This window comes from Urtica dioica, chromosome 12 (genome assembly GCF_054948205.1).
Source record: "Urtica dioica subsp. dioica isolate 48M chromosome 12, U.dioica_male_clone48M_v1_H2, whole genome shotgun sequence".
NCBI lineage: Eukaryota > Viridiplantae > Streptophyta > Magnoliopsida > Rosales > Urticaceae > Urtica > Urtica dioica.
This window is the reverse complement of record NC_142767.1, coordinates 10,685,020-10,707,954: the sequence shown is the minus strand read 5'-3', so window position 1 is coordinate 10,707,954 and position 22,935 is coordinate 10,685,020. Positions and strand designations below refer to the sequence as shown.

At 46.9% G+C, this 22,935-nt stretch overlaps 1 protein-coding gene across 1 annotated transcript in view; it reads right to left on the bottom strand.

The window, feature by feature from the left end:
- Window positions 1–17,605, bottom strand: part of LOC149379071 (putative disease resistance protein At1g50180) — a 77,320-nt gene extending 59,715 nt beyond the window's left edge. Inside the window, exon 1 of the mRNA XM_089602439.1 lies at window positions 17,365–17,605. The gene's annotated coding sequence lies outside the window, so the exon portion shown is untranslated. The remainder of the gene's footprint in view (window positions 1–17,364) is intronic.
- Window positions 17,606–22,935: the final 5,330 nt, after the last annotated feature.

The following is a 22,935-nucleotide window of genomic DNA, read 5'->3' as shown; positions in this document are numbered from 1 at the left end:
CCTGGCTTGGAGGTCGAGCCTGCCGGGAGGTCGAGCTCGCCTGGGGGTCGAGCTCGCCTGGAGGTCGAGTCTGGCTTGGAGGTCGAGCCTGCCTGGAGGTCGAGCCTGGTTGGAGGTCGAGTTCGCTTGGGGGTCGAGCTCGCTTGGGGGTCGAGCTCGCCTGGGGGTCGAGCCTGGCTTGGAGGTCGAGATCGCCTGGAGGTTGAGCCTGGCTTGGAGGTCGAGCCTGGCTGGAGGTCGAGCCTACCTGGAGGTCGAGCCTGGCTTGGAGGTCGAGCCTGCCGGGAGGTCGAGCTCGCCTGGGGGTCGAGCTCGCCTGGGGGTCGAGCTCGCCTTGAGGTCGAGCCTGGCCTGGAGGTCGAGCCTGCCTGCAGGTCGAGCCTGGTTGGAGGTCGAGTTCGCTTGGGGGTCGAGCTCGCCTGGAGGTCGAGCCTGGCTTGGAGGTCGAGCTCGCCTGGGGGTCGAGCTCGCCTGGGGGGTCGAGCTCGCCTGGGGGTCGAGCCTGCTGGAGGTCGAACCTGGCTTGGAGGTCGAGCCTGCCTGGAGGTCGAGCCTGGTTGGAGGTCGAGTTCGCTTGGGGGTCGAGCTCGCCTGAAGGTCGAGCCTGGCTTGGAGGTCGAGCTCGCCTGGGGATCGAGCTCGCCTGGAGGTCGAGCCTGGACGCCAGGACGAGAGGTCCCCTGAGGGGTGTGCTCGACTTGTCTTAATCCCGGGCTCTACTCTTTGGGCCGGGGTTGCCATGCATCCTCGCTTGAGTTGGGCCTTAACGTTTTTTAATATGGGAAAAATCTCACATAACATTAACCCCCCAGTTTTTTGGAGGACTTTGTCGTTCAAGAAACTTCGTGTCTTCGGGGTGGATCGCTGCCTGTCTGGACGTTACCCCGACCGTCTTTGGTTTCCTAGCTTGAGTATGTTGACGGCGAGCGCTCTCCACATGCCTTCGCTTGTTGTTGGGTTGGACGCACTTGACGTCTCAGACCCGCGTGAGTGCCCCGGAGGGCGCCTCGCCGCCTTCCTCGCTGTTGGGTTGGACGCACTTGATGTATCTGACCCGCGTGAGTGCCCCGGAGGGCGCCTCGCCGCCTTCCTCGCTGTTGGGTTGGACGCACCTGACGTCTCAGACCCGCGTGAGTGCCCCGGAGGGTGCCTCGCCGCCTTCCTCGCTGTTGGGTAACGTCTCTGACCCGCGTGAGTGCCCCGGAGGGCGCCTCGCCGCCTTCCTCGCTGTTGGGTTAGACGCACCTGACGTCTCTGACCCGCGTGAGTGCCCCGGAGGGCGCCTCGCCGCCTTCCTCGCTGTTGGGTTGGACGCACCTGACGTCTCTGACCCGCGTGAGTGCCTCGGAGGGCGCCTCGCCGCCTTCCTCGCTGTTGGGTTGGACGTTTTTGAAGTCTCTAGTCCCTGTTCATCATCAACCCCCCCAGTTTCTTGTTGAATCTTTCCGTACTCTCATACTTTTCTTGTTGGATTGCTCGTACAACATTGTTTGCTTTAGTTAAAGCTTTTTTGTCTGTCATGCGTCTTATTTTCTCGACTTGCTATGCTTAGCGTAATCGATTCGCGCGGTTTTGTCGGTGCGCGTCTTATTTTCTCGACTTACCAGTGAAGGCGTAATCGATTTGCGCGACTCGGGCCTCGAGGGGGCTTTGGTGTCACGTTGGTGTGAACGGGCTTTCCGTGGGCGCTGGCTAGACCAGTTACGCCCGGCGGGCGCAGGCCTTTGAAACCCATTTGTAACTCGCTGCCTATTGGCACACGAGTTGGGCGGCGAGCGTGGTGCCACATTTGTGTGACCATGCTTCCCGTGGGCGCTGGCTAGACCAGGTACGTCCGACGGACGCAAGACTTTGAAACCCATTTGTGACTCACTACCTTTCGGCTCACGAGCTGGGCGGCGAGCGCGATGCCAAATTTGTGTGGCCGGGTTTTCCGTGGACACTGGTTAGACCAGATACGTCCGACGGACGCAAGCCTTTGAAACCCATTTGTGACTTGCTGCCTTTCGGCTCACGAGCTGGGCGGCGAGCGCGATGCCACATTTGTGTGGCCGGGTTTCCCGTGGACGCTGGCTAGACCAGATACGTCCGACGGACGCAAGCCTTTGAAACCCATTTGTAACTCGCTGCCTTTCGGCTCACGAGTTGGGCGGCGAGCGCGGTGCAACAGTTGTGTGGCCATGTTTCCCGTGGGCGCTGGCTAGACCAGATACGCCCGGCGGACGCAAGCCTTCGAAACCCATTTGTAACTCGCTGCCTTTCGGCTCACGAGCTGGGCGGCGAGCGCGGTGCCACATTTGTGTGGCCATACCATCTCACGAACATGGCACCATTGGGCGCGTGCGTCACGTGACAGGCAAGGTTAGGGGCAGACTTGATTCCCCGACGAGTGTGGCACCTTAGTGCGCTGGTCGCATTTCCGGGTTGGGTCTCTTGGGTCGAGCCTTGTGCCTTTGCGAGTGCGGCGCCCTGGTGCGCGTTTCACGTTTGGGTACTCAGGTGGCCCATTCTTACTCGGTACTCGACTCGAGGAGTGGACTCGACCCGAGGAGACATGTAGAGTCAACACGAGGAGTAGCTTGTCGACTCATGGACTTAGTACTCGACTCGAGGAGTGAACTCGACCCGAGGAGACATGTAGAGTCGACACGAGGAGTGGCTAGTCGACTCGTGGACTCGGTACTCGACTCGAGGAGTGAACTCGACCCGAGGAGACATGTAGAGTCGACACGAGGAGTAGCTTGTCGACTCGTGGACTCGGTACTCGACTCGAGGAGTGAACTCGACCCGAGGAGACATGTAGAGTCGACACGAGGAGTAGCTAGTCGACTCGTGGACTCGGTACTCGACTCGAGGAGTGAACTCGACCCGAGGAGACATGTAGAGTCGACATGAGGAGTAGCTAGTCGACTCGTGGACTCGGTACTAGACTCGAGGAGTGAACTCGACCCGAGGAGACATGTAAAGTCGACACGAGGAGTAGCTTGTCGACTCGTGGACTCGGTACTTGACTCGAGGAGTGAACTCAACTCGAGGAGGAACGTAGAGTCGGCACGAGGAGTAGCTTGTCGACTCGTGGACTCAATACTCGACTCGAGGAGTGAACTCAACTCGAGGAGGAACGTAGAGTCGGCACGAGGAGTAGCTTGTCGACTCGTGGACTCGGTACTCGACTCGAGGAGTGAACTCAACTCGAGGAGGAACGTAGAGTCGGCACGAGGAGTAGCTTGTCGACTCGTGGACTCGGTACTCGACTCGAGGAGTGAACTCGACCCGAGGAGACATGTAAAGTCGACACGAGGAGTGGCTAGTCGACTCGTGGACTCGGTACTCGACTCGAGGAGTGAACTCGACCCGAGGAGACATGTAGAGTCGACACGAGGAGTGGCTAGTCGACTCGTGGACTCGGTACTCGACTCGAGGAGTGAACTCGACCCGAGGAGACAGGTAGAGTCGACACGAGAAGTGGCTAGTCGACTTGTGGACTCGGTACTCGACTCGAGGAGTGAACTCAACTCGAGGAGGAACGTAGAGTCGGCACGAGGAGTAGCTTGTCGACTCGTGGACTCGGTACTCGACTCGAGGAGTGAACTCAACCCGAGGAGACATGTAGAGTCGACACGAGGAGTATCTAGTCGACTCGTGGACTCGGTACTCGACTCGAGGAGTGAACTCGACCCGAGGAGACATGTACAGTCGACACGAGGAGTGGCTTGTCGACTTGTGGACTCGGTACTCGACTCGAGGAGTGAACTCAACTCGAGGAGGAACGTAGAGTCGGCACGAGGAGTAGCTTGTCGACTCGTGGACTCGGTACTTGACTCGAGGAGTGAACTCGACCCGAGGAGACATGTAGAGTCGACACGAGGAGTAGCTAGTCGACTCGTGGACCCGGTACTCGACTCGAGGAGTGAACTCGACCCGAGGAGACATGTAGAGTCGACACGAGGAGTGGCTTGTCGACTTGTGGACTTGGTACTCGACTCGAGGAGTGAACTCAACTCGAGGAGGAACGTAGAGTAGGCATGAGGAGTAGCTTGTCGACTCGTGGACTCGGTACTCGACTCGAGGAGTGAACTCAACTCGAGGAGTAACGTAGAGTCGGCACGAGGAGTAGCTTGTCGACTCGTGGACTCGGTCGTCGACTCGAGGAGTGAACTCGACCCGAGGAGACATGTAGAGTCGACACGAGGAGTAGCTAGTCGACTCGTGGACTCGGTACTCGACTCGAGGAGTGAACTCGACCCGAGGAGACATGTAGAGTCGACATGAGGAGTAGCTAGTCGACTCGTGGACTCGGTACTAGACTCGATGAGTGAACTCGACCCGAGGAGACATGTAAAGTCGACACGAGGAGTAGCTTGTCGACTCGTGGACTCGGTACTTGACTCGAGGAGTGAACTCAACTCGAGGAGGAACGTAGAGTCGGCACGAGGAGTAGCTTGTCGACTCGTGGACTCGATACTCGACTCGAGGAGTGAACTCAACTCGAGGAGGAACGTAGAGTCGGCACGAGGAGTAGCTTGTCGACTCGTGGACTCGGTACTCGACTCGAGGAGTGAACTCAACTCGAGGAGGAACGTAGAGTCGGCACGAGGAGTAGCTTGTCGACTCGTGGACTCGGTACTCGACTCGAGGAGTGAACTCGACCCGAGGAGACATGTAGAGTCGACACGAGGAGTGGCTAGTCGACTCGTGGACTCGGTACTCGACTCGAGGAGTGAACTCGACCCGAGGAGACATGTAGAGTCGACACGAGGAGTGGCTAGTCGACTCGTGGACTCGGTACTCAACTCGAGGAGTGAACTCGACCCGAGGAGACATGTAGAGTCGACACGAGGAGTGGCTAGTCAACTTGTGGACTCGGTACTCGACTCGAGGAGTGAACTCAACTCGAGGAGGAACGTAGAGTCGGCACGAGGAGTAGCTTGTCGACTCGTGGACTCGGTACTCGACTCGAGGAGTGAACTCGACCCGAGGAGACATGTAGAGTCGACACGAGGAGTATCTAGTCGACTCGTGGACTCGGTACTCGACTTGAGGAGTGAACTCGACCCGAGGAGACATGTAGAGTCGACACGAGGAGTGGCTTGTCGACTTGTGGACTCGGTACTCGACTCGAGGAGTGAACTTAACTCGAGGAGGAACGTAGAGTCGGCACGAGGAGTAGCTTGTCGACTCGTGGACTCGGTACTTGACTCGAGGAGTGAACTCGACCCGAGGAGACATGTAGAGTCGACACGAGGAGTATCTAGTCGACTCGTGGACCCGGTACTCGACTCGAGGAGTGAACTCGACCCGAGGAGACATGTAGAGTCGACACGAGGAGTGGCTTGTCGACTTGTGGACTTGGTACTCGACTCGAGGAGTGAACTCAACTCGAGGAGGAACGTAGAGTAGGCATGAGGAGTAGCTTGTCGACTCGTGGACTCGGTACTCGACTCGAGGAGTGAACTCAACTCGAGGAGTAACGTAGAGTCGGCACGAGGAGTAGCTTGTCGACTCGTGGACTCGGTCGTCGACTCGAGGAGTGAACTCGACCCGAGGAGACATGTAGAGTCGACACGAGGAGTAGCTAGTCGACTCGTGGACTCGGTACTCGACTCGAGGAGTGAACTCGACCCGAGTAGACACGTGTATACCGTCTCTCTCTGGGACCTCCGGCCTAACCATCGGCCCCTTGAGACTTTGTTATACTTTTGTTGTTGTTTTTTTTTGTCTCGATGACGAGTCTGTCAGAGACTCGGTCTCGTGGCTCGTCGCCTCGTCGAGTGGTCCGTCGGGGACGCTATCTCGTGGCTCGTTGCCTCGCCGAGTGGCCCGTCGGGGACGCGATCTCGGGGCTCGTCGCCTCGCCGAGTATGTCTGTCGGGGACGCTATCTCGAGGCTCGTCGCCTCGCCGAGTGGTCCGTCGGGGACGCTATCTCGGGGCTTGTCGCATCGCCGAGTGGTCCGCCGGGTACGCTATCTCGTGCCTTGTCGCCTCGCCGGGTGGTCCGCCGGGGACGCTATCTCGTGCCTCGTCGCCTCGCCGAGTGGTCCGTCAGGGACGCTATCTCGTGGCTCGTCGCCTCGCCGAGTGGTCCGTCGGGGACGCTATCTCGGGGCTCGTCGCCTCGCCGAGTGGTCCGTCGGGGACGCTATCTCGGGGCTCGTCACCTCGCCGGGTGGTCCGCCGGGGACGCTATCTCGTGGCTCGTCGCCTCGCCGAGTGGTCCGTCGGGGACGCTATCTCGGGGCTCGTCGCCTCGCCGAGTGGTCCGTTAGGGACGCTATCTCGAGGCTCGTCGCTTCGCCGAGATCCTATCCGTCTTGTGGCGCGTCGCTTTATCAAGCTCATCTCTCCTGCCCGTTGTCCACCTCAGCCCAAGGGACGTTTCCTTCTTGCGCATTTGTACCAGATCTGTGCACCGTGGTTGGGCTATGTTCTCCCTCCACGGCGTTGGGGCCTTCGAGTGCGACAGCTGGAGGTCCAGCGAGCATTGGAGCTTCTTGGCGGGTGTTGGGGTTACCTGGGTCGCGAGCCAAAGAGCTCTCCTCTACGCTGCCCGGGTCAGATCTGCTCCAAGGGACCGAGCACCACCCTTCTTCCATGGCGGCGTCGGAGCTGTCGCGTGCGCTGACAAGGGTCGACTTTGGATCTCTACTAACGTCGGCTCAGGTGGCTGTCGACCTGGCAGGAGCTCTTCCCGCCGGCGTTCGTGGCGGGCCGATTGGGGGCGAGGTCTTGGCGAGCGTCGAGGCTGGCTCGCGAGCGCCGGGGTCGGCTGGATCTGCAGCATCGGGGTCGTCTGGATCTGCAGCGTCGGTTGGGATGGAAGCTTCGGCGAGCACCGAAGTCGGCTCGCGCGTACTGGGGTCGAACAGATCTGCAGCGCCGGCGGGAGTCGAGGCTTCGGCGGGCGTCGGAGCTGGTTCGCGGACGCCGGGGATAGCGTGGATCTGCAACGCTCGACGACCAGCTGGCCCGAGGAGACCTGCTCGCCTGTGTTCATGGCTTCGGACCCGCTCCTCTTCTTCGCGTGGCTGAAAGCTCATTCACCGGTCCCAGATCTCCGTCGACGCGAGCTCCGGACCCTTCTTCCCCGTCGCCACGATCGTCGCTGGAGAGGTAAGGTGAGCACGGACCAGACCTCGTTGCCGGAGCGACGAGGTGGGTGTAGGAGCTGTGACCGTTGTCGTGTGGGGGCGCCGGAGTCACAAGAGTCACGGTCGTCGCCGAGAGCGCCGATGTGGCCGCCGTCGCCTTCTCTTTCCTTTCTTCTCTCTCTTCTCTTTTTTTCTTTTCTCTGACTTTTCTTCTCGCTGGAGAGTCTGAGATGAAGACCAGAGAGGAATCTCTTTTTCTTTCTTTTGTTTTGTGGCTGAAGAATAAAATGGGAGAGAGAATATGTTTGGAGAGGAAATTGTTGGCTTTGATTTTTTGTGGTCTTCCGTGGAGGAAGTGAGTTTGCCGGTGGAGAGCTCGTGGTTGTTCTCGAGATCCCCTCCTTCTAGCGCCAAAATGTTAATGCCTGAAAATGGATCAACACGAAAACCGATCCGCGGTTCGGTCTAGGGCCGGACCCTATGACCGCGCGGTGGTCGAACGGGGAAGTTGTCCCAACACCTGTACCTCCGCCGTGCCGGAAAAGGATTTCCGGCGACTCGTCACCTGAGAAAATAGAGAAGAGAGTGAGCTAAAGGACCGCGGAGGGGTTTCCTCCGGCGGGCACTCCGACGCTCAACATTAGTCTAGGTGTCGTGCTTTGAGTTCTAGAGAGATAAAGTCTCGGATGAGAGAGAGGCAGAGGTTTTATTATGTGTGAGCCAACTTACCTCCAAATGAGGAATCTGAAGGTATTTATAGGATTTTGAATGTGAAAAGTTATGGAAACTTGGCAGAGGGATTCTCCGGTTTTCTGAGCTTTACCAGAGGTGTCTTCCGGTTTTGTGAGCTTTACCAGAGGTGTCCTCCGGTTTTGTGAGCTTTACCAGAGGTGTCTTCCGGTTTTGTGGGCTTTACCAGAGGGATTGGTCCTTGGCAGGGCTGTGTTTTTTCCTTCTTGGCCCTTGGCAGGGCTGGGACTTTTCTTTCCTGGCCCTTGGCAGGGCTGTGATTTTTCCTTCTTGGCCCTTGGCAGGGCTGAGACTTTTCTTTCCTGGTCCTTGGCAGGGCTGGGATTGCCTTCACAATTTTTGGGTTGGACTTCTTCCTGGAGGTCGAACCTGGCCTGGAGGTCGAGCTCGCCTGGGGTCGAGATCGCCTGGAGGTCGAGCTCGCCTGGAGATCGAGCTAGCCTGGAAGTTGAGCCTGGCCTGGAGGTCGAGCCTGCTGGAGGTCGAGCTCGCCTGGGGGTCGAGCCTGGCTTGGAGGTCGAGATCGCCTGGAGGTTGAGTCCGGCTTGGAGGTCGAGCCTGGCTGGAGGTCGAGCCTACCTGGAGGTCGAGCTCGCCTGGAGGTCGAGCCTGGCTTGGAGGTCGAGCCTGCCGGGAGGTCGAGCTCGCCTGGGGGTCGAGCTCGCCCCTGGAGGTCGAGCCTGGCTTGGAGGTCGAGCCTGCCTGGAGGTCGAGCCTGGTTGGAGGTCGAGTTCGCTTGGGGGTCGAGCTCGCCTGGGGGTCGAGCTCGCTTGGGGGTCGAGCCTGGCTTGGAGGTCGAGATCGACTGGAGGTTGAGCCTGGCTTGGAGGTCGAGCCTGACTGGAGGTCGAGCCTACCTGGAGGTCGAGCCTGGCTTGGAGGTCGAGCCTGCCGGGAGGTCGAGCTCGCTTGGGGGTCGAGCTCGCCTGGGGGTCGAGCTCGCCTAGAGGTCGAGCCTGGCTGGAGGTCGAGCCTGCCTGGAGGTCGAGCCTGGTTGGAGGTCGAGTTCGCTTGGGGGTCGAGCTGGCCTGGAGGTCGAGCCTGGCTTGGAGGTCGAGCTCGCCTGGGGGTCGAGCTCGCCTGGGGGGTCGAGCTCGCCTAGGGGTCGAACTCGCCTGGAGGTCGAGCCTGGCTTGGAGGTCGAGCTCGCCTGGGGGTCGAGCTCGCCTGGGGGTCGAGCTCGCCTGGAGGTCGAGCCTGGACGCCAGGACGAGAGGTCCCCTCAGGGGTGAGCTCGACTTGTCTTAATCCCGGGCTCTACTCTTTGGGTCGGGGTTGCCATGCATCCTCGCTTGAGTTGGGCCTTGACGTTTTTTAATATCGGAAAAATCTCACATAACAGCGATCTTGTCTGCAAATTATCTTCTGAACAAGATACCCCGAAAGAATGAGGATAAGTCTCCGTCTGAGCTATTTATAGGAAAGAGACCTTCCTATAAATACTTACGAATGTGGGGGTGCTTGGCCAAAGTAATGGATCCCGCTCCAAAGAAAATGAAGATAGGACTAAAAACTGTAGATTGTATCTTCATTGGGTAGTCACACCATAATAATGCATATAGATTCCTTGTGTATGACTCGAAAAACCCCGATATACACAACGATTCGATTATGGAATCTAAAAATGCTTCGTTCTTTGAACATGTATTTCCTTATAAGTCTAAGGAAGATGAACCGAGTTCATCAAACCATTTTCTTGAGGATATTGAGAAAATAACTCAAGATAATGATGAAGAGTCCGAAGAAGAGATAGAGTCCGAGGGACTTAGACGAAGCAAGCGAGCGAGGGTAGAAAAATCATTTGGTTCTGATTTTTTCACCTATATGCTGGAGGCTCCACCTCTAAATTATAAAGAGGCCGTGAACTCTGTTGAGGGTCACTTATGGAAAGAAGCCATAAGAAGTGAAATAGACTCTATCATGCAAAATCATACTTGGGAGTTGGTTGATCTTCCTCCTGGAAGTAAAACACTTGGATCTAAGTGGATCTTTACGAGGAAGATGAAAGTCGATGGCTCAATTGATAAATATAAGGCACGACTGGTAATCAAAGGGTATAAACAACAAGAGGGTGTTGATTACTTTGATACTTATTCTCCTGTGACGAGAATAACTTCTATTAGATTGATAATTGCAGTTGCTGCATTACTGTCACGACCCGCAAACGATAGCTCGCCCACGAACCGCGACTGATCAACTCAAATACGTACATAACTCATAATATAAACACATAAATTAACATAATAAAATAGTTTGCAAAAATTCGAGGAAATTTTTCGCTTTTATAACTTAGAGTCTTATAGCCACTCCTATACAAATATGTTCCGGAACGTTTTAACAGAAGACACTAACCCCCGATTAAGAAACCCCATAGCCCATAGGTCAAGGCAATACGCGCTCGGTCTCGGTCTTCAATCTCGTTTCCCGCTTACCAACTTTTCCCTTATCTACATTACCAAGGGTCATAAAACTATGAGTCGATTGACTCAGTAAGTGAGAGTCTATCTATAAAGTAAAACGACTAATGCCATGTGATGTGCAAACAAATATACAAGAATGCAGAATGCAGATACATATGATTCAAGAGTATGCCTAACGCGGGGCCTCGCTCTACGCTATCACTTGCCATTCCACAAGGTTATACAACATCCCCTGCTACAACCCTTGGAATGACAAGAAGCCAACCTCAGACTTCGAGCAGTAGTCATCAGTAGCTTAAGTGTTTTAAGACTGTCTGGGATCCACTAGTGGTACCATCTTCATTTGGGCGTCGGCGCTACATGTCGTTATGACACAGCAAATGGGCTCGCCGGGGCGACCTTTCCCATTGCTAGAACGGGGTGCTCTCAGCAGCTCCCGTGGAGTACTCAGCGCCATCAGGACCGTCTTAGTCCTCAACACGAGTCGGAACTCGTGGGTACCACCGACAACATTATTTATTGTTTGGATACTCTAACTTATAGAGTATACAACTAATTACAAACAGGAGAGCGTCTCGGGATAAATCCCGAAAGAATTATAGTTTCCCTTTCATGCTCGTTAAGTGTTTTAGATTGAAGACTCAGGATGTGACTCCCGGTACTTCTACCCTCGGCTCGAATCCGAGAGTCTAACATGCTCTCCTGTCACCTCCGATCTAGCCAAACTCTATGGTTAGCAGAGGGATCTAACAACAACAAAGCAACAACGTGGCTGGTTCAAGTTAGCGTTTGAACCTAACGGGCGTACCCGAACTAAGTTTTCAAGCAAGAGTGGCCGAAGCCTTAACTTTCAAGTTTATTCATTTTAGGGCTTTCACCTACTCTTGTTTACTAACAAATAAATGCACAACAAACAGGGTTATTCCCTTGGTAAGTAGTTGACTTATATCTCCACACTTACCTGGAATAGCCAACGGCTTCGACTCGATAGTCTTGACGCTTCGTTTCGTGTTACCCGTCGGCGTACGCTCCTCGAGAGTACTTGGTCCATTGGTTATTCAAGACCGAGGCTTGACTTTAATTCCTCGTCAAATCTCACGTGTCGTCCCGATCCGTTCCCGTCACTATCTTCGAGCGTCTTCTCGGTTCGTACACGGTTCGCGCGTGTCTCGCACTTCCAAACGTGAGATTAAGCTTCCTTGGCGAGTCACCACGCCTTCCCCGGCGTTTTCTTTTGCTCCGGCGTCCTTTCTCGGTCGGCGACCACGGCGGCTCAACGGCGGCGGCTCTTCTTGGCTGGTGGCGCGCGCGCACGGAGCTCGGACTCCATCTCCGTCGCTCACTCGCTCTCTCTCTCGGCTTCTCTCTCTCCCCCGATATCTCTCTCTCTCCCTCTCGGTCATCTTCTTCTTTCTCTTTTCCTTTCTTTCTTCTCTTTTCTTTTTTTTCTTTCCTGCGTGTGGTCTTCTCTTTTTGGGCTGGTGGGTTTTGTCTTGCTCGGCTGGAGAGACTTAATGAGGAAGGCAATAGATGAGGATAAGTGATGAGTTGGCAATGCTAAACTTATCCTTCTATTTACAATCCAACCCTTTTTTTCTCCTTTTTGTTTCAAATGGGTCCAGAAAAATTGTTACAACTAAGTCCTTATCATATAATTATTTAATTAAATCCATAACCAAACGGATTATAATTATATGATTCAAACCGAGAATTTTCTCGTTCGTTCTCGATTAATTTAAATATATTCAAGGTTTCTCGGAAATAATTCTCGTCCTTGAGAATTTATTTCTTAAATTAAATTCCGACATATATCCTCGGAAAATAATTTATTATTCGAGGCGAACTCGATAAATCCTTTATTTATTCCGAGATTTTCCATTACCTTAAAATAATTTAAATTAACTCGATAAACTTATACGTCCATCATTCACTCATTAATTTAATTGTAACAAACGGAAGCTCGTTTATTCAACGTAAATTACAAACGGCGAGATTCAAAAGTTATCCTTTACAATCACGCAATCTTGAAATTCATCAAATGGATGTAAAAACAGCCTTTCTTAATGGAGATCTCGAAGAAGAGATATATATGAATCAACCTGAGGGTTGTATTGCACCTGGACAAGAAAAGAAAGTCTGTAAACTAGTCAAGTCGCTTTATGGCCTTAAACAAGCCCCAAAGCAATGGCATGAGAAATTCGACAACGTTATGATGTTGAATGGATTTAAGATCAACGAGTGTGACAAATGTGTGTACATTAAAACCTCTGAACATGGATATGTGATTCTGTGTTTATATCACTACTACAAACAATGGATTCCACAACGGTACAGTACCGTTGTGGAATGATTCCACAACGGTTCTGTACCGTTGTGGAATCCTCCGCTGTGTAATGATTCCACAACGGTACTCGTACCGTTGTGGAATCTTAGGGATTCCACAACGGTACAGTACCGTTGTGGAAAAATTTAACAGATTTAAACATCTCGCCGCGGCAACGTGTATAGTTCGCCGCGGCGAATCTTTCCACAACGGTACAATTGTACCGTTGTGAAAAGATTCGCCGCGGCGAACTGTACACGTAGCCGCGGCGAAATTGTACCTGAGAGCTTATTTTGTAGGTTTCTTAATTAAAAAACCTGAAATGAAATTATATATCCAAAACAAAATATTCATAACATCCAAAACCAAATATATATAAAAAAAAACATCCAAAACAAATATCTATATCATCCAAAATCAAACTAATATTCACATTCAATAAAAGTTTGTACATAAAATATCCACTCTTCTCGAACTTTTTTTAAGTTATCCGGTGTATATGACTTCTTCAATTCTACGTAAACTTTGATTGACTGTTACTTCGGGCTCCTTGGTTGTCAAGCTTGAAATCCGAAAAAAAAAATCCTTATACGCACAACAACAAAAAACATTAGAAAACAAATATTCGTGTAAATTCAATACTTCAAATAACATGTAATTAATTTACCTTTTTATCAACTTCCTTGGTTGTAGTAGACATAATCTATGAAAAAATAAAATTAAATATAATCTCAATTCAAACCAATTTCAACACAAACTCAAAACGAAATTCAATTTCAATTCAAACTAATTCCGACATAAACTTAAACCGAAATTCAATTTCAATTCAAAACAATTCCAACACAAACTAAAACCGAAATTCAATATAATATTCTAACTCAATTCCAACTCAAACTCAAGGTAATCAAATATTCTAACTCAAATCCAACATAAACTCAAACCAAAATTCAATTCCACACTCATTTTCTACATAAATATCAAATTCAATTATTCAGTATCTATATAATTTAGACACACAAATAAACAATTCTAACCTAATTTCAACATAAAAATACAAATTAAATAAAAAATACTTACCCGGAGTGAAGACGACGAGCATGGGGCGTGGTGAGTCAATGAAGTTGTCGGAGATGTGGGTTGTGGTCGGAGGCATGGTTTGTGGGTTTGTGTGGGGGTGGGTCGGAATGTTTGGTGGGTTTGTGAAGAGTGGGTTTGGTGGGTTTGGAAGAAGGAGAGGCGGAGAAGAAGAAGGAGGGCGGAGAAGAAGAAGGGGACGGAGAAGAAAATGAGGACGGGGGAGAAGAAATGGGCGGAGAAGAAAAAGGAGGGCGGGGAAGAAGAAGAAGGGCGGAGAAGAAGGAGAGGGTTGCGGGGAAGAAGAAGGGCGGGGAAGAAAAAAAGGTGAGAAGACGAGAAGGTTGGAGGAAGAAGAGAGAAGGGCGGAGAAGAGAGAGAGAGAGGGCGGCGACGGCGGCGGAGGAAGAAGGAGGGGCGGCGAGTGGGCGTGAGAGAGAGAGAGAGAGAGAGAGAGAGAGAGTGGGTTTTGGTCGGGGAGAGAGAAAGAGAAGAAGAAGAGAATGAAATTTCTGAAATTTTTGAAAAAAAAATCGAGCGGGAAGTTTTTAAGTTCCAGTCTGCGACATTTCGCCGCGGCCAAATATATACGTGGCCGCGGCGAAATGTTTCCACAACGGGTTATTGTACCGTTGTGGAAACATTTCGCCGCGGCCAAGGCTTAAGCTCGCCGCGGCGAAATGTTTGGTTTTACAGATCTCCCACAACGGTACATTGTACCGTTGTGGAAGAGTTTGGCCGCGGCGAGTTGATGCCTTGGCCGCGGCGAGATCCAACAACGGGTTACTGTACCGTTGTGGAATGTCCGGGATTCCACAACGGTACCATAGTACCGTTGTGGAAGCATAAAGATTCCACAACGGTACAGTTGTACCGTTGTGGAATCCCGGACATTCCACAACGGTACAGTGACCCGCTGTGGAATCCCGGACATTCCACAACGGTACAACTGTACCGTTGTGGAAGCATATAGATTCCACAACGGTACTGTGTTCCGTTGTGGAATATCCGTTGTGTAATCCAACATTTGTAGTAGTGTATGTAGATGACATGCTCATAGTGGGGAGTAATGATCGTATGGTCCAATCCACAAAAGATATATTGAACTCAAGGTTCGATATGAAAGATCTGGGAATTGCTGATGTAATTCTGGGGATCAAGATTACCCGAACACCCAATGGGATTGTACTGGATCAAACACACTACGTTGATAAAATTCTAGACAAGTTTGGAAAGGACGATTCTGGAGTCTCGAGAACTCTCATAGACATTAGTCAACACTTGTCTAAGAATAAAGGTGAAAGCATCTCTCAAATTGAATATGCTAGAGTGATAGGCAGTCTCATATACTTGATGAGTTGCACGAGACCGGATTTAGCCTACACCGTAAGTAGACTAGCTCGATATACGAGTAATCCAAGTGCTGAACACTGGAAAGCAATCGTAAGAGTATTAAGGTATCTACGATTCACTCGTGATTATGGTCTACACTACACGAGATATCCTGAAGTAATTGAAGGTTACACTGATGCAAGTTGGATATCTGATATTCAAGATTCGAAAGCCACGAGTGGTTATGTATTCACTCTGGGAGGTGCGGCCATATCTTGGAAATCCTCCAAACAAACTGTGATAACGAGATCCACGATGGAATCTGAGTTTGTTGCATTGGATAAATGTGGGGAAGAAGCCGAATGGCTAAGGAACTTGGTGGAGGATATTCCTAATTGGACAAAACCTATGCCTGCATTATGTGTATATTGTGATAACCAATCTGCTATTGGTAGGGCACATAATGTGATGTATAATGGTAAGTCTAGACATATCCGTCGAAGACATAATACCATTAGACAACTTCTCTCATCTGGAGTCATTAGTATTGACTATGTTAGGTCCAAAGAGAATATTGCGGATCCGCTAACCAAAGGGTTAAATAGGGACCAAGTAGAGAAGACATCCAAAGGAATGGGGCTAAAGCCCATGGCAAATAAAGTCAAAGCAAAGGAAACCCAACCATGATGACTGGAGATCCCAAGATCTTGGTTCAAAGGGACAACCTAATTGTCAAAGGCTACGTGAGGTCACTGTGGGGGAAAACCCCAAGTCCTATTCCTATATTAAAACAGTGACTCCCGTACGAGGTTAAGCTTAGAGCTTTTAATGATTCTGTGAAATCGGATTGTTGAGATTCCGAATGAGTAATGCGGGATTACTCTTGATAAAAGAATCACCTATGTGAGAGAGAAGTGGGGCCGCTTCGAAGGAGAATTAATTGGGCTTAATTCTTTAGAAACTCTTGCAGAACCAGGCTGATGTTCAGGGCCAAAATGAACATAACCATGAGAACTGAACCTGTGTCTGGGAAATATCAGTGGGGGATACGTGTATCGTTTATACAAAACGGCTAACAGTTCAAGGACAACGTGTCTACTGAGTAGTCAGTAAAGGTGTCATATCTTTCTGAGGGAAGGTTCAAAGGCTTTGCCTACCTATCCTATACTGGTATTGACCATAGAATCTATCACCACATCGAGTCGTGTCTTTATAATTGTCGTCTCAATTTCATTCATGTGGGGGATTGTTGGAATAAAGTTAATAAATATTATTTATTAACATGTGAATGGTTGATTTTGTGGCAACAATTTGAGTGGGATCCACTCATCGGAATTGGATAATTCCAAGTGATACTTTGCCAAAATCGGACCTAAGGTGAATGAGAAAGTGACGAGGTCGACTGGTTCCAGATCGACTGGGCGAAGTCGACTGGACGAAGTTCCAGCTCGACTGGGCGAGGTCGACTGGACGAAATGACGAAGACATTCCAGCTCGACTGGGCTAGGTCGACTGGACGAAATGACGAAGACATTCCAGCTCGACAGGGCGAGGCCAACGTACTCGAAGTGACGAAGTCATTCCAGCTCGACTGGACGAGCTCGACCAGACGAAGTGGTGACGAAGTTATTCTAGGTCGACTGGACGAGCTCGACTGGACGAGCTCGACCAGACGAAGTGACGAACTGTATGTTTGAGAATTAAAGCCAACGGTTTGTGTGCTTTAATTCAATGGTTTTTGAGCTTTAAATGCGCATTATTGCTGTATAATAATGCCATTAAGGCTGGAAAACGTTGGACTGTTCGCTTGGTTTGAATTCAGAACGTTGGGTTAAATGGTTGTAATAACCTGCGTTAAATGCCTTTAAGGCTGGACGTTTTGAACTTCAAACCAACATAGCTTAGCCTTGGCCTATATAAAGAGGCTTCAGCTCTCATTCAAACACACAGAGATATACGAGAATTCCATTTGTAATACCCACTGTTCCCGAGCTCCCTTCTTCCACAGAAAGTTTTCTTTTGTTGTGTCGTGGTGGTAGTTTTCTCACAGGTTCTAGTTCGCCGAAGTCGAGTCTTGTGGTGCATTGCTCGTCTTGTAGTCGTTGTATCCTGGGAGGCTTTCGCTCACGAAATCCAGCACCCGTGGGAGGGCGATATAAAGCTTCAAGGAGACCGTCCAACGGGCCTCGACTTTTTCCTTTCCGTTGTGTTTTCCGGTTTCTTAAGGTTTAGCCGGTTGTGTTGTGATCTTTTTACGTGTATTTTTCCTTGCATGCAATTTGTCTTTTATTTACGTCAATATTACAATAATATTGCTAACATAAAATTGAATCATTGCTGGAAGTGAGGATGATTTGAAAGATAGGTTTTCTTACCTCGATCACTGAAGCCGCAAGATGATTAACAATGAGGGAAAGAAGAGACTTTGTTCTATGAACTGCTTCAAGAAGAGTTGTCTTCTTCAAATATCAGAGAAGCTGGAAATGATTTTCTTGAAACAATGTGTTCCACTTAAACTCAAAGAAACCAAGTGAGACCCAAAAAATCATCCAAGCCTTTTATTCAGCTTCATCTCTCTTTCTCTTACATTAGTCTCTCTCTTCCACGAAAATTACATCAAGGTTCCCCTCTCTAGAAAAGTCAAAAGAAGCATGCCATTGGCTGATTATAATGGTGTTAATTTATTTATGCTGTGACGGCATTACTGATTATAAAATTCACGTGCATTACTATATGACCAAATACATTGAACCACCGCATATTATTCTACCCCTAAAGAGAATATATCTTACTAAAGAGAAAAAAATTTGCAATTATAGTCAGTAGGTCCCTTGAACCACCGCATACTATTCTACCCCTAAAGAGAATATATCTTACTAAAGAGAAAAAAAATTGCAACTTAATACAGAAAAGTTTGATGAAGCGTGACCTGATCTATTCGATCATTTAAATTTTGTCCTGTCTAGTTAATTAGCCGAATCAAAACAAAAAATTTATAACTTATTAACATTTTGTTTATATTGTAAAATACCCATCAACCATTATGAATGACTCTGAAATGATATATATACCTTTGAAATGAAATCTAATAATGTCAATGGAAATTTAAAAGCCAATTTGAAAACTTGGAGAGTGTAGTTTGAAGAAGTGTGGAAAAACTCTACTGCAGCGCTCTACAATTATAGGAAATGAGCCTAAAATTGTGACCATATATTCAAATTCACATTTCTTCATCCAACTATTATAATTAGACAATAATTTCTCCACTTAAAAGCCCTAAATGCTTTTGGCATGTAGATACATAAACTTAGCAATTAGCGTTAAATGTACTAGGTAGTCATTATTACTTCTATGGAGTAGAATTTTCTTGCTTAAGGGACACGATTTCTAACTCAATTAGTGTAGCCAGATGAGCTATCTACTCATATTATTTGACTACTCTCGCCCTGCAGAGCAAACAAGGTGAAAAGCGTCGTATGTTAAATCATGAAAATACTGCCAATATTAGGCGTATTAAGATATTTTACCTTGAAAATGAAAACTTAATAGAATAGTCCTAAGGACAAGATTTGAGGGCAATCTGAAGGATCCACTCCTCTTAGATCCATCTCAAAGTATAAAACCCTTGTGGACAACTTTCACAAGACAATGTAACAAGCCTCAAGAACTCATTTCTCAAAGGTGAGACAAAATCAGATCTCAAATCCCAATACACGAGCCCTAATGCGAGAGCCAAAGACCCGACTCCTAGTTAAGGGACAATGGTTGAGGAGTAATTCATGATCACTAAATGATGTACGATTTAGGCCCATATTGTAGACATTGACAAAATAGGGATAATCGACTTAAAGAGGCTTCAAACTAAGACGACACAATCCTTGAGAGAATTCAAATTAAATATCACTTGACAATTGAGCCATCGGGAACTCGACCCACTTCAATTCAAGATGCCTTTACAACCATATGCAAAGGATGTGTATGACCAATGTTAACCAAAAACTCCAAGCCGCATGGAATGAATTTCCCACTTGATCTAGTTCACCTTATAAAAAAAAAGTGTCTTTAACTCATGCTCAGAATCAATCTTTTTATCCATAAGAATTTCATTTATATAACTGCCATCTCCTTAACTCTAGATTCAATTCCTATTAAGAGTTTTGAGAAGAAGAAAAACATGTGTTTAGACCACATGAAAAATATCGATATTAACCATCTCTTGCAAAGGGCACTTAGTCGCTCAGCCAAAACTACACGGTGGCAAATTCAATAAGATAGATTAAATAATGCATAAAAAAATCTTAATTGGAATGATATCAAACTTATATATTTTAGAAAAAAAAAATGCCCTTACACTCAATTTATAGAAAATTACTCTTCACTTCCATCTTTACTCTCAATATCGTTCATTATTTGCTCTCAATTTCAATTTCGAAAGTCCAATAATCTTATTCAAAATATATTTTTCGAACTAAAAAGTGAAACTTAATTAAGTATGAAATAAATTTGTGTTTTTTTTTATTCTTCTTGGTTAACATTCTTGAATATATGTTAGAAGAAAGTAAATTATGTATCATGTCGCATTTTGTGGGGAAAAATATAGTTCTTAAGAAAATCCATAAACGATGCTCACGACTGAATATGCAACCAAACTTCATCATTTTAATTAGGGGGAAAACCCCAAAGAGGCTTAACGATACTCGACGACATTATACTACATAAAATTACGAAATTTAATTTCTTTTAAACAAAAAAGGATCGACTCTCATCATCCAAAAACACAATTTTTTTTTGTTTTTTTATGAAGACATTTAAACAATTTTTGGTATGAAACTTTAAGAGAAATCTTAGAAACGAGGCCATTTGAAACATTAAAATTTTAAAATAGCCAACGGTTTTGATTCTTTTTAACAAACTAGCCAACTTTACTTGTGTGGCAATCTAACCAAAATTTCAGTCCCAATTATATCCTTGAGTATATGAATTTAATTCAAAAAATATTTAGTTGTTTTATTTTTAGAAAGAATAGTTACATGTGATTGTTTTTATTTATTTATTTTAAAGCTCTTATTTTTCTCTATACAGAACTACCTCTCTCTCTCTCTCATGTGCAGTCACACACGTTCATCAGAATGCTAATTATGCTATCATCTCATTCTTTTTTTGCTTGACATAACTCTCTCTCTCATGTGGAATAACATGTCCATCAGAATGCCATAAATAATATCATCTGTTTAAAATACAATTAAATAAAATACTGCATAGTAACCCCTTGCTCCTTCATCGACCGACGGCAGCACGGAAGCACCGCGCATCGAGGAGGCGGCCGGCAAGACGTCGTCGAGGATATGCACGGGACTAAATATGTGCTCTAGACGGAGGCGGGGTGCGAAGGCCGCTTGGGGACTTGCGCGACGATCTGAGCAAGCATGTGTTGTCAATGGTGCCCACAAGAAGAGTAGTAGTCTTTACTTTTGTACATTTGATATAATAAAGTCTCACGAAGACTCTTTCTTGTAATTGCTTATTTATTAATAAAAGTTGAAACGTTAATTCATTTTTCATTGTCTGAAGCTTTATAATAAAACCTTAGTCTTTAGTCCATAAACAAACCTAACAACACATGAAGAGACAAATGTAGATTTGCATGAACAAACTCTTCATTTTTTGCTTAAAACAATACATTCGCAATCTAAGGATCAAATGACTGTTGATCTCAGTACGATTGTTAGGAGAATCTATGATGTCTGGTTATGGGACATTGAGAGTTGGAGACGCTATAGTTCTTCTAGGTATATTCCGAAGGTACTGAATTGACCAGTGCACTTCTAGAGACAAGATAAGAACAAACCATTTAACCTCTTATGTCTCGAAGTCAATACGTATGAATTGCATCATTCTTACCTCAATCCTGAAATGAGACATGCCATTTCATAGCTTACGTATTCTCATTTGAGAAAGTCAGAGTTCGGATTCACTATGTGATTCTTAACATGACCTATTGGTGAAGTACTAAGTTATGAAGATGTCATGAGTAACTTTGTGAAGTTCTCATAGATATGAAATTCATATACAAGATTGCTGAAATGCAATGTATATCACATCATGCTTTGTTCCTTGGAATGTGAATAAATGAACTGGTCAGTGTCCAAATTGAGTCATGACTCTTTTGGATGAAACAATGTGACTTATTAGCTCTTCGTCAATACATTGTTTCTAACTTATTCACAAGCGACAAAGGAGTTGAGGAAATAACAGCTAGGAGGGTAAAATGGTAGTTAAATGCCGACTAGCTGATGATATTCATGAAGGGTAAACATATATAATATTCAGTGGATCCACTCATCACAATTTAGTTGAATTCTTGAGTAGAAAATAAATTCATTTGAACCGAGAGATTCTCAGTGTCAACTCTTTAGTGGAGTCAGTTGACATTAAGCTAAACTTGGAAAAAGTTTGTGAACTTTTGAGTCCAAGCATTTTAGCTCAAGCTTTGTTCATTTGGATCCATGAGGTCACTATCACAAATCATATCGAGTAGGAATAGTTAAACTAGAAGCTAAGTCAAAACAAGAACGAGACAAGTTTTACGAAAATTGTCTAAAGGGTAATTTTGTCTTTTTGGGCATAGGATAAAATGAATGTCAATAAATTTTTTGACATTGTCATATGATGACATATTATCACTCGGCCATAACAAGTTTATTGGGCCTTGTGGATTAATTTCATTTCATAGAATTTTACTTGAAAATTCTTAATGAGTCTTTCTTATGTTGTCATGAACAAATAAGAAACATCTAGAAACTCCTTCTAGATGCTCTTGGCCGCCCAACACCCAAAGAAAAAAGAGAGATTATTTTGTGCATTAATGTATGAAGATACTTGCCAAAAGAAAAAGAGGAAACAAATTTCCTCTATGAGGAAGGAGGGATTTCGGCCAAAGCAAGAGGGGAAGCAAAAGAGGAAACAAATCCAAGACTTCTAGAAGCCTTATTTGGCCGTGTGAATGATGAAGGAAGGAGAGCAAATTTTGCTCATGAATATGTGATATTCTATAGAAGAGGAAACTACCTTATTGAAGGTAAAAACCTCTCCTATAAATAGAGCCCTCATTCCTCTCATTTTATTCATTCCAAAGTTTTAGAGATTGAGAGCTTCTCTCTCTAGAATATTGGCTGCTCCTCTTTCTCTCTCTCTTTCTCTCTAAGTTTTCTTTCGTTTTTGTTTTGGCACCTAGGTCCACATTTGACTTAGTGTTTTAGCTCTTCGACTTTTAGACTTGTTCTTGAGTCGTCGTCAACTAATTCCTAATTCCTTTCTTTCTCAAGTGATTATTGTGATAGAAACTTTTGTGGTTGCTCGAGTTCTCGAGGAAAAAAGAGAGATGTGCTGCGAGGGGAGACGAACGTTTCAACCTTCCTAAGGCTTCTCAACGTTCAAGCTTCTCAAAGGTTAGTAAACATATGATGCTCATTTATAGTTTTAATTTATATGTACTTGCTCTTCGTCTAGGTTAGTAAAAACGTTTTACTTGTTTTAAAGAAAATTTATAAAATTCTTCCGCTTGCTCGAAGCGTTAAATCTTTTCTTAACCCTAGATCAATTCCAACAGTATGAGTGTCACATCATTCGAGAGGAGCACCGCGCCGATAATAATCGGTTCTGAAAAATAGTCAATAATTTTTGTCAATAGGTTTTCTACGTTAATAATCGTTAATTTTTATTAATATGCGGTCATTGCATCAACATCTTTGTCTTCTTTGACGGTAATAAATGTAAATTTTCGTTAATAATTGTTAATAGTCTATGGATGTATACGTTTTTTTAGTTTTTAATTGTTAATAATTGTATATTGTCGTTCGTAATTTTGGTTTTCTAAGTATGTTCTATGTTTTTATTCAAAAATTTGTTGTAAATAATTGTTAATTATCGTTTCCCATTTTGAATTT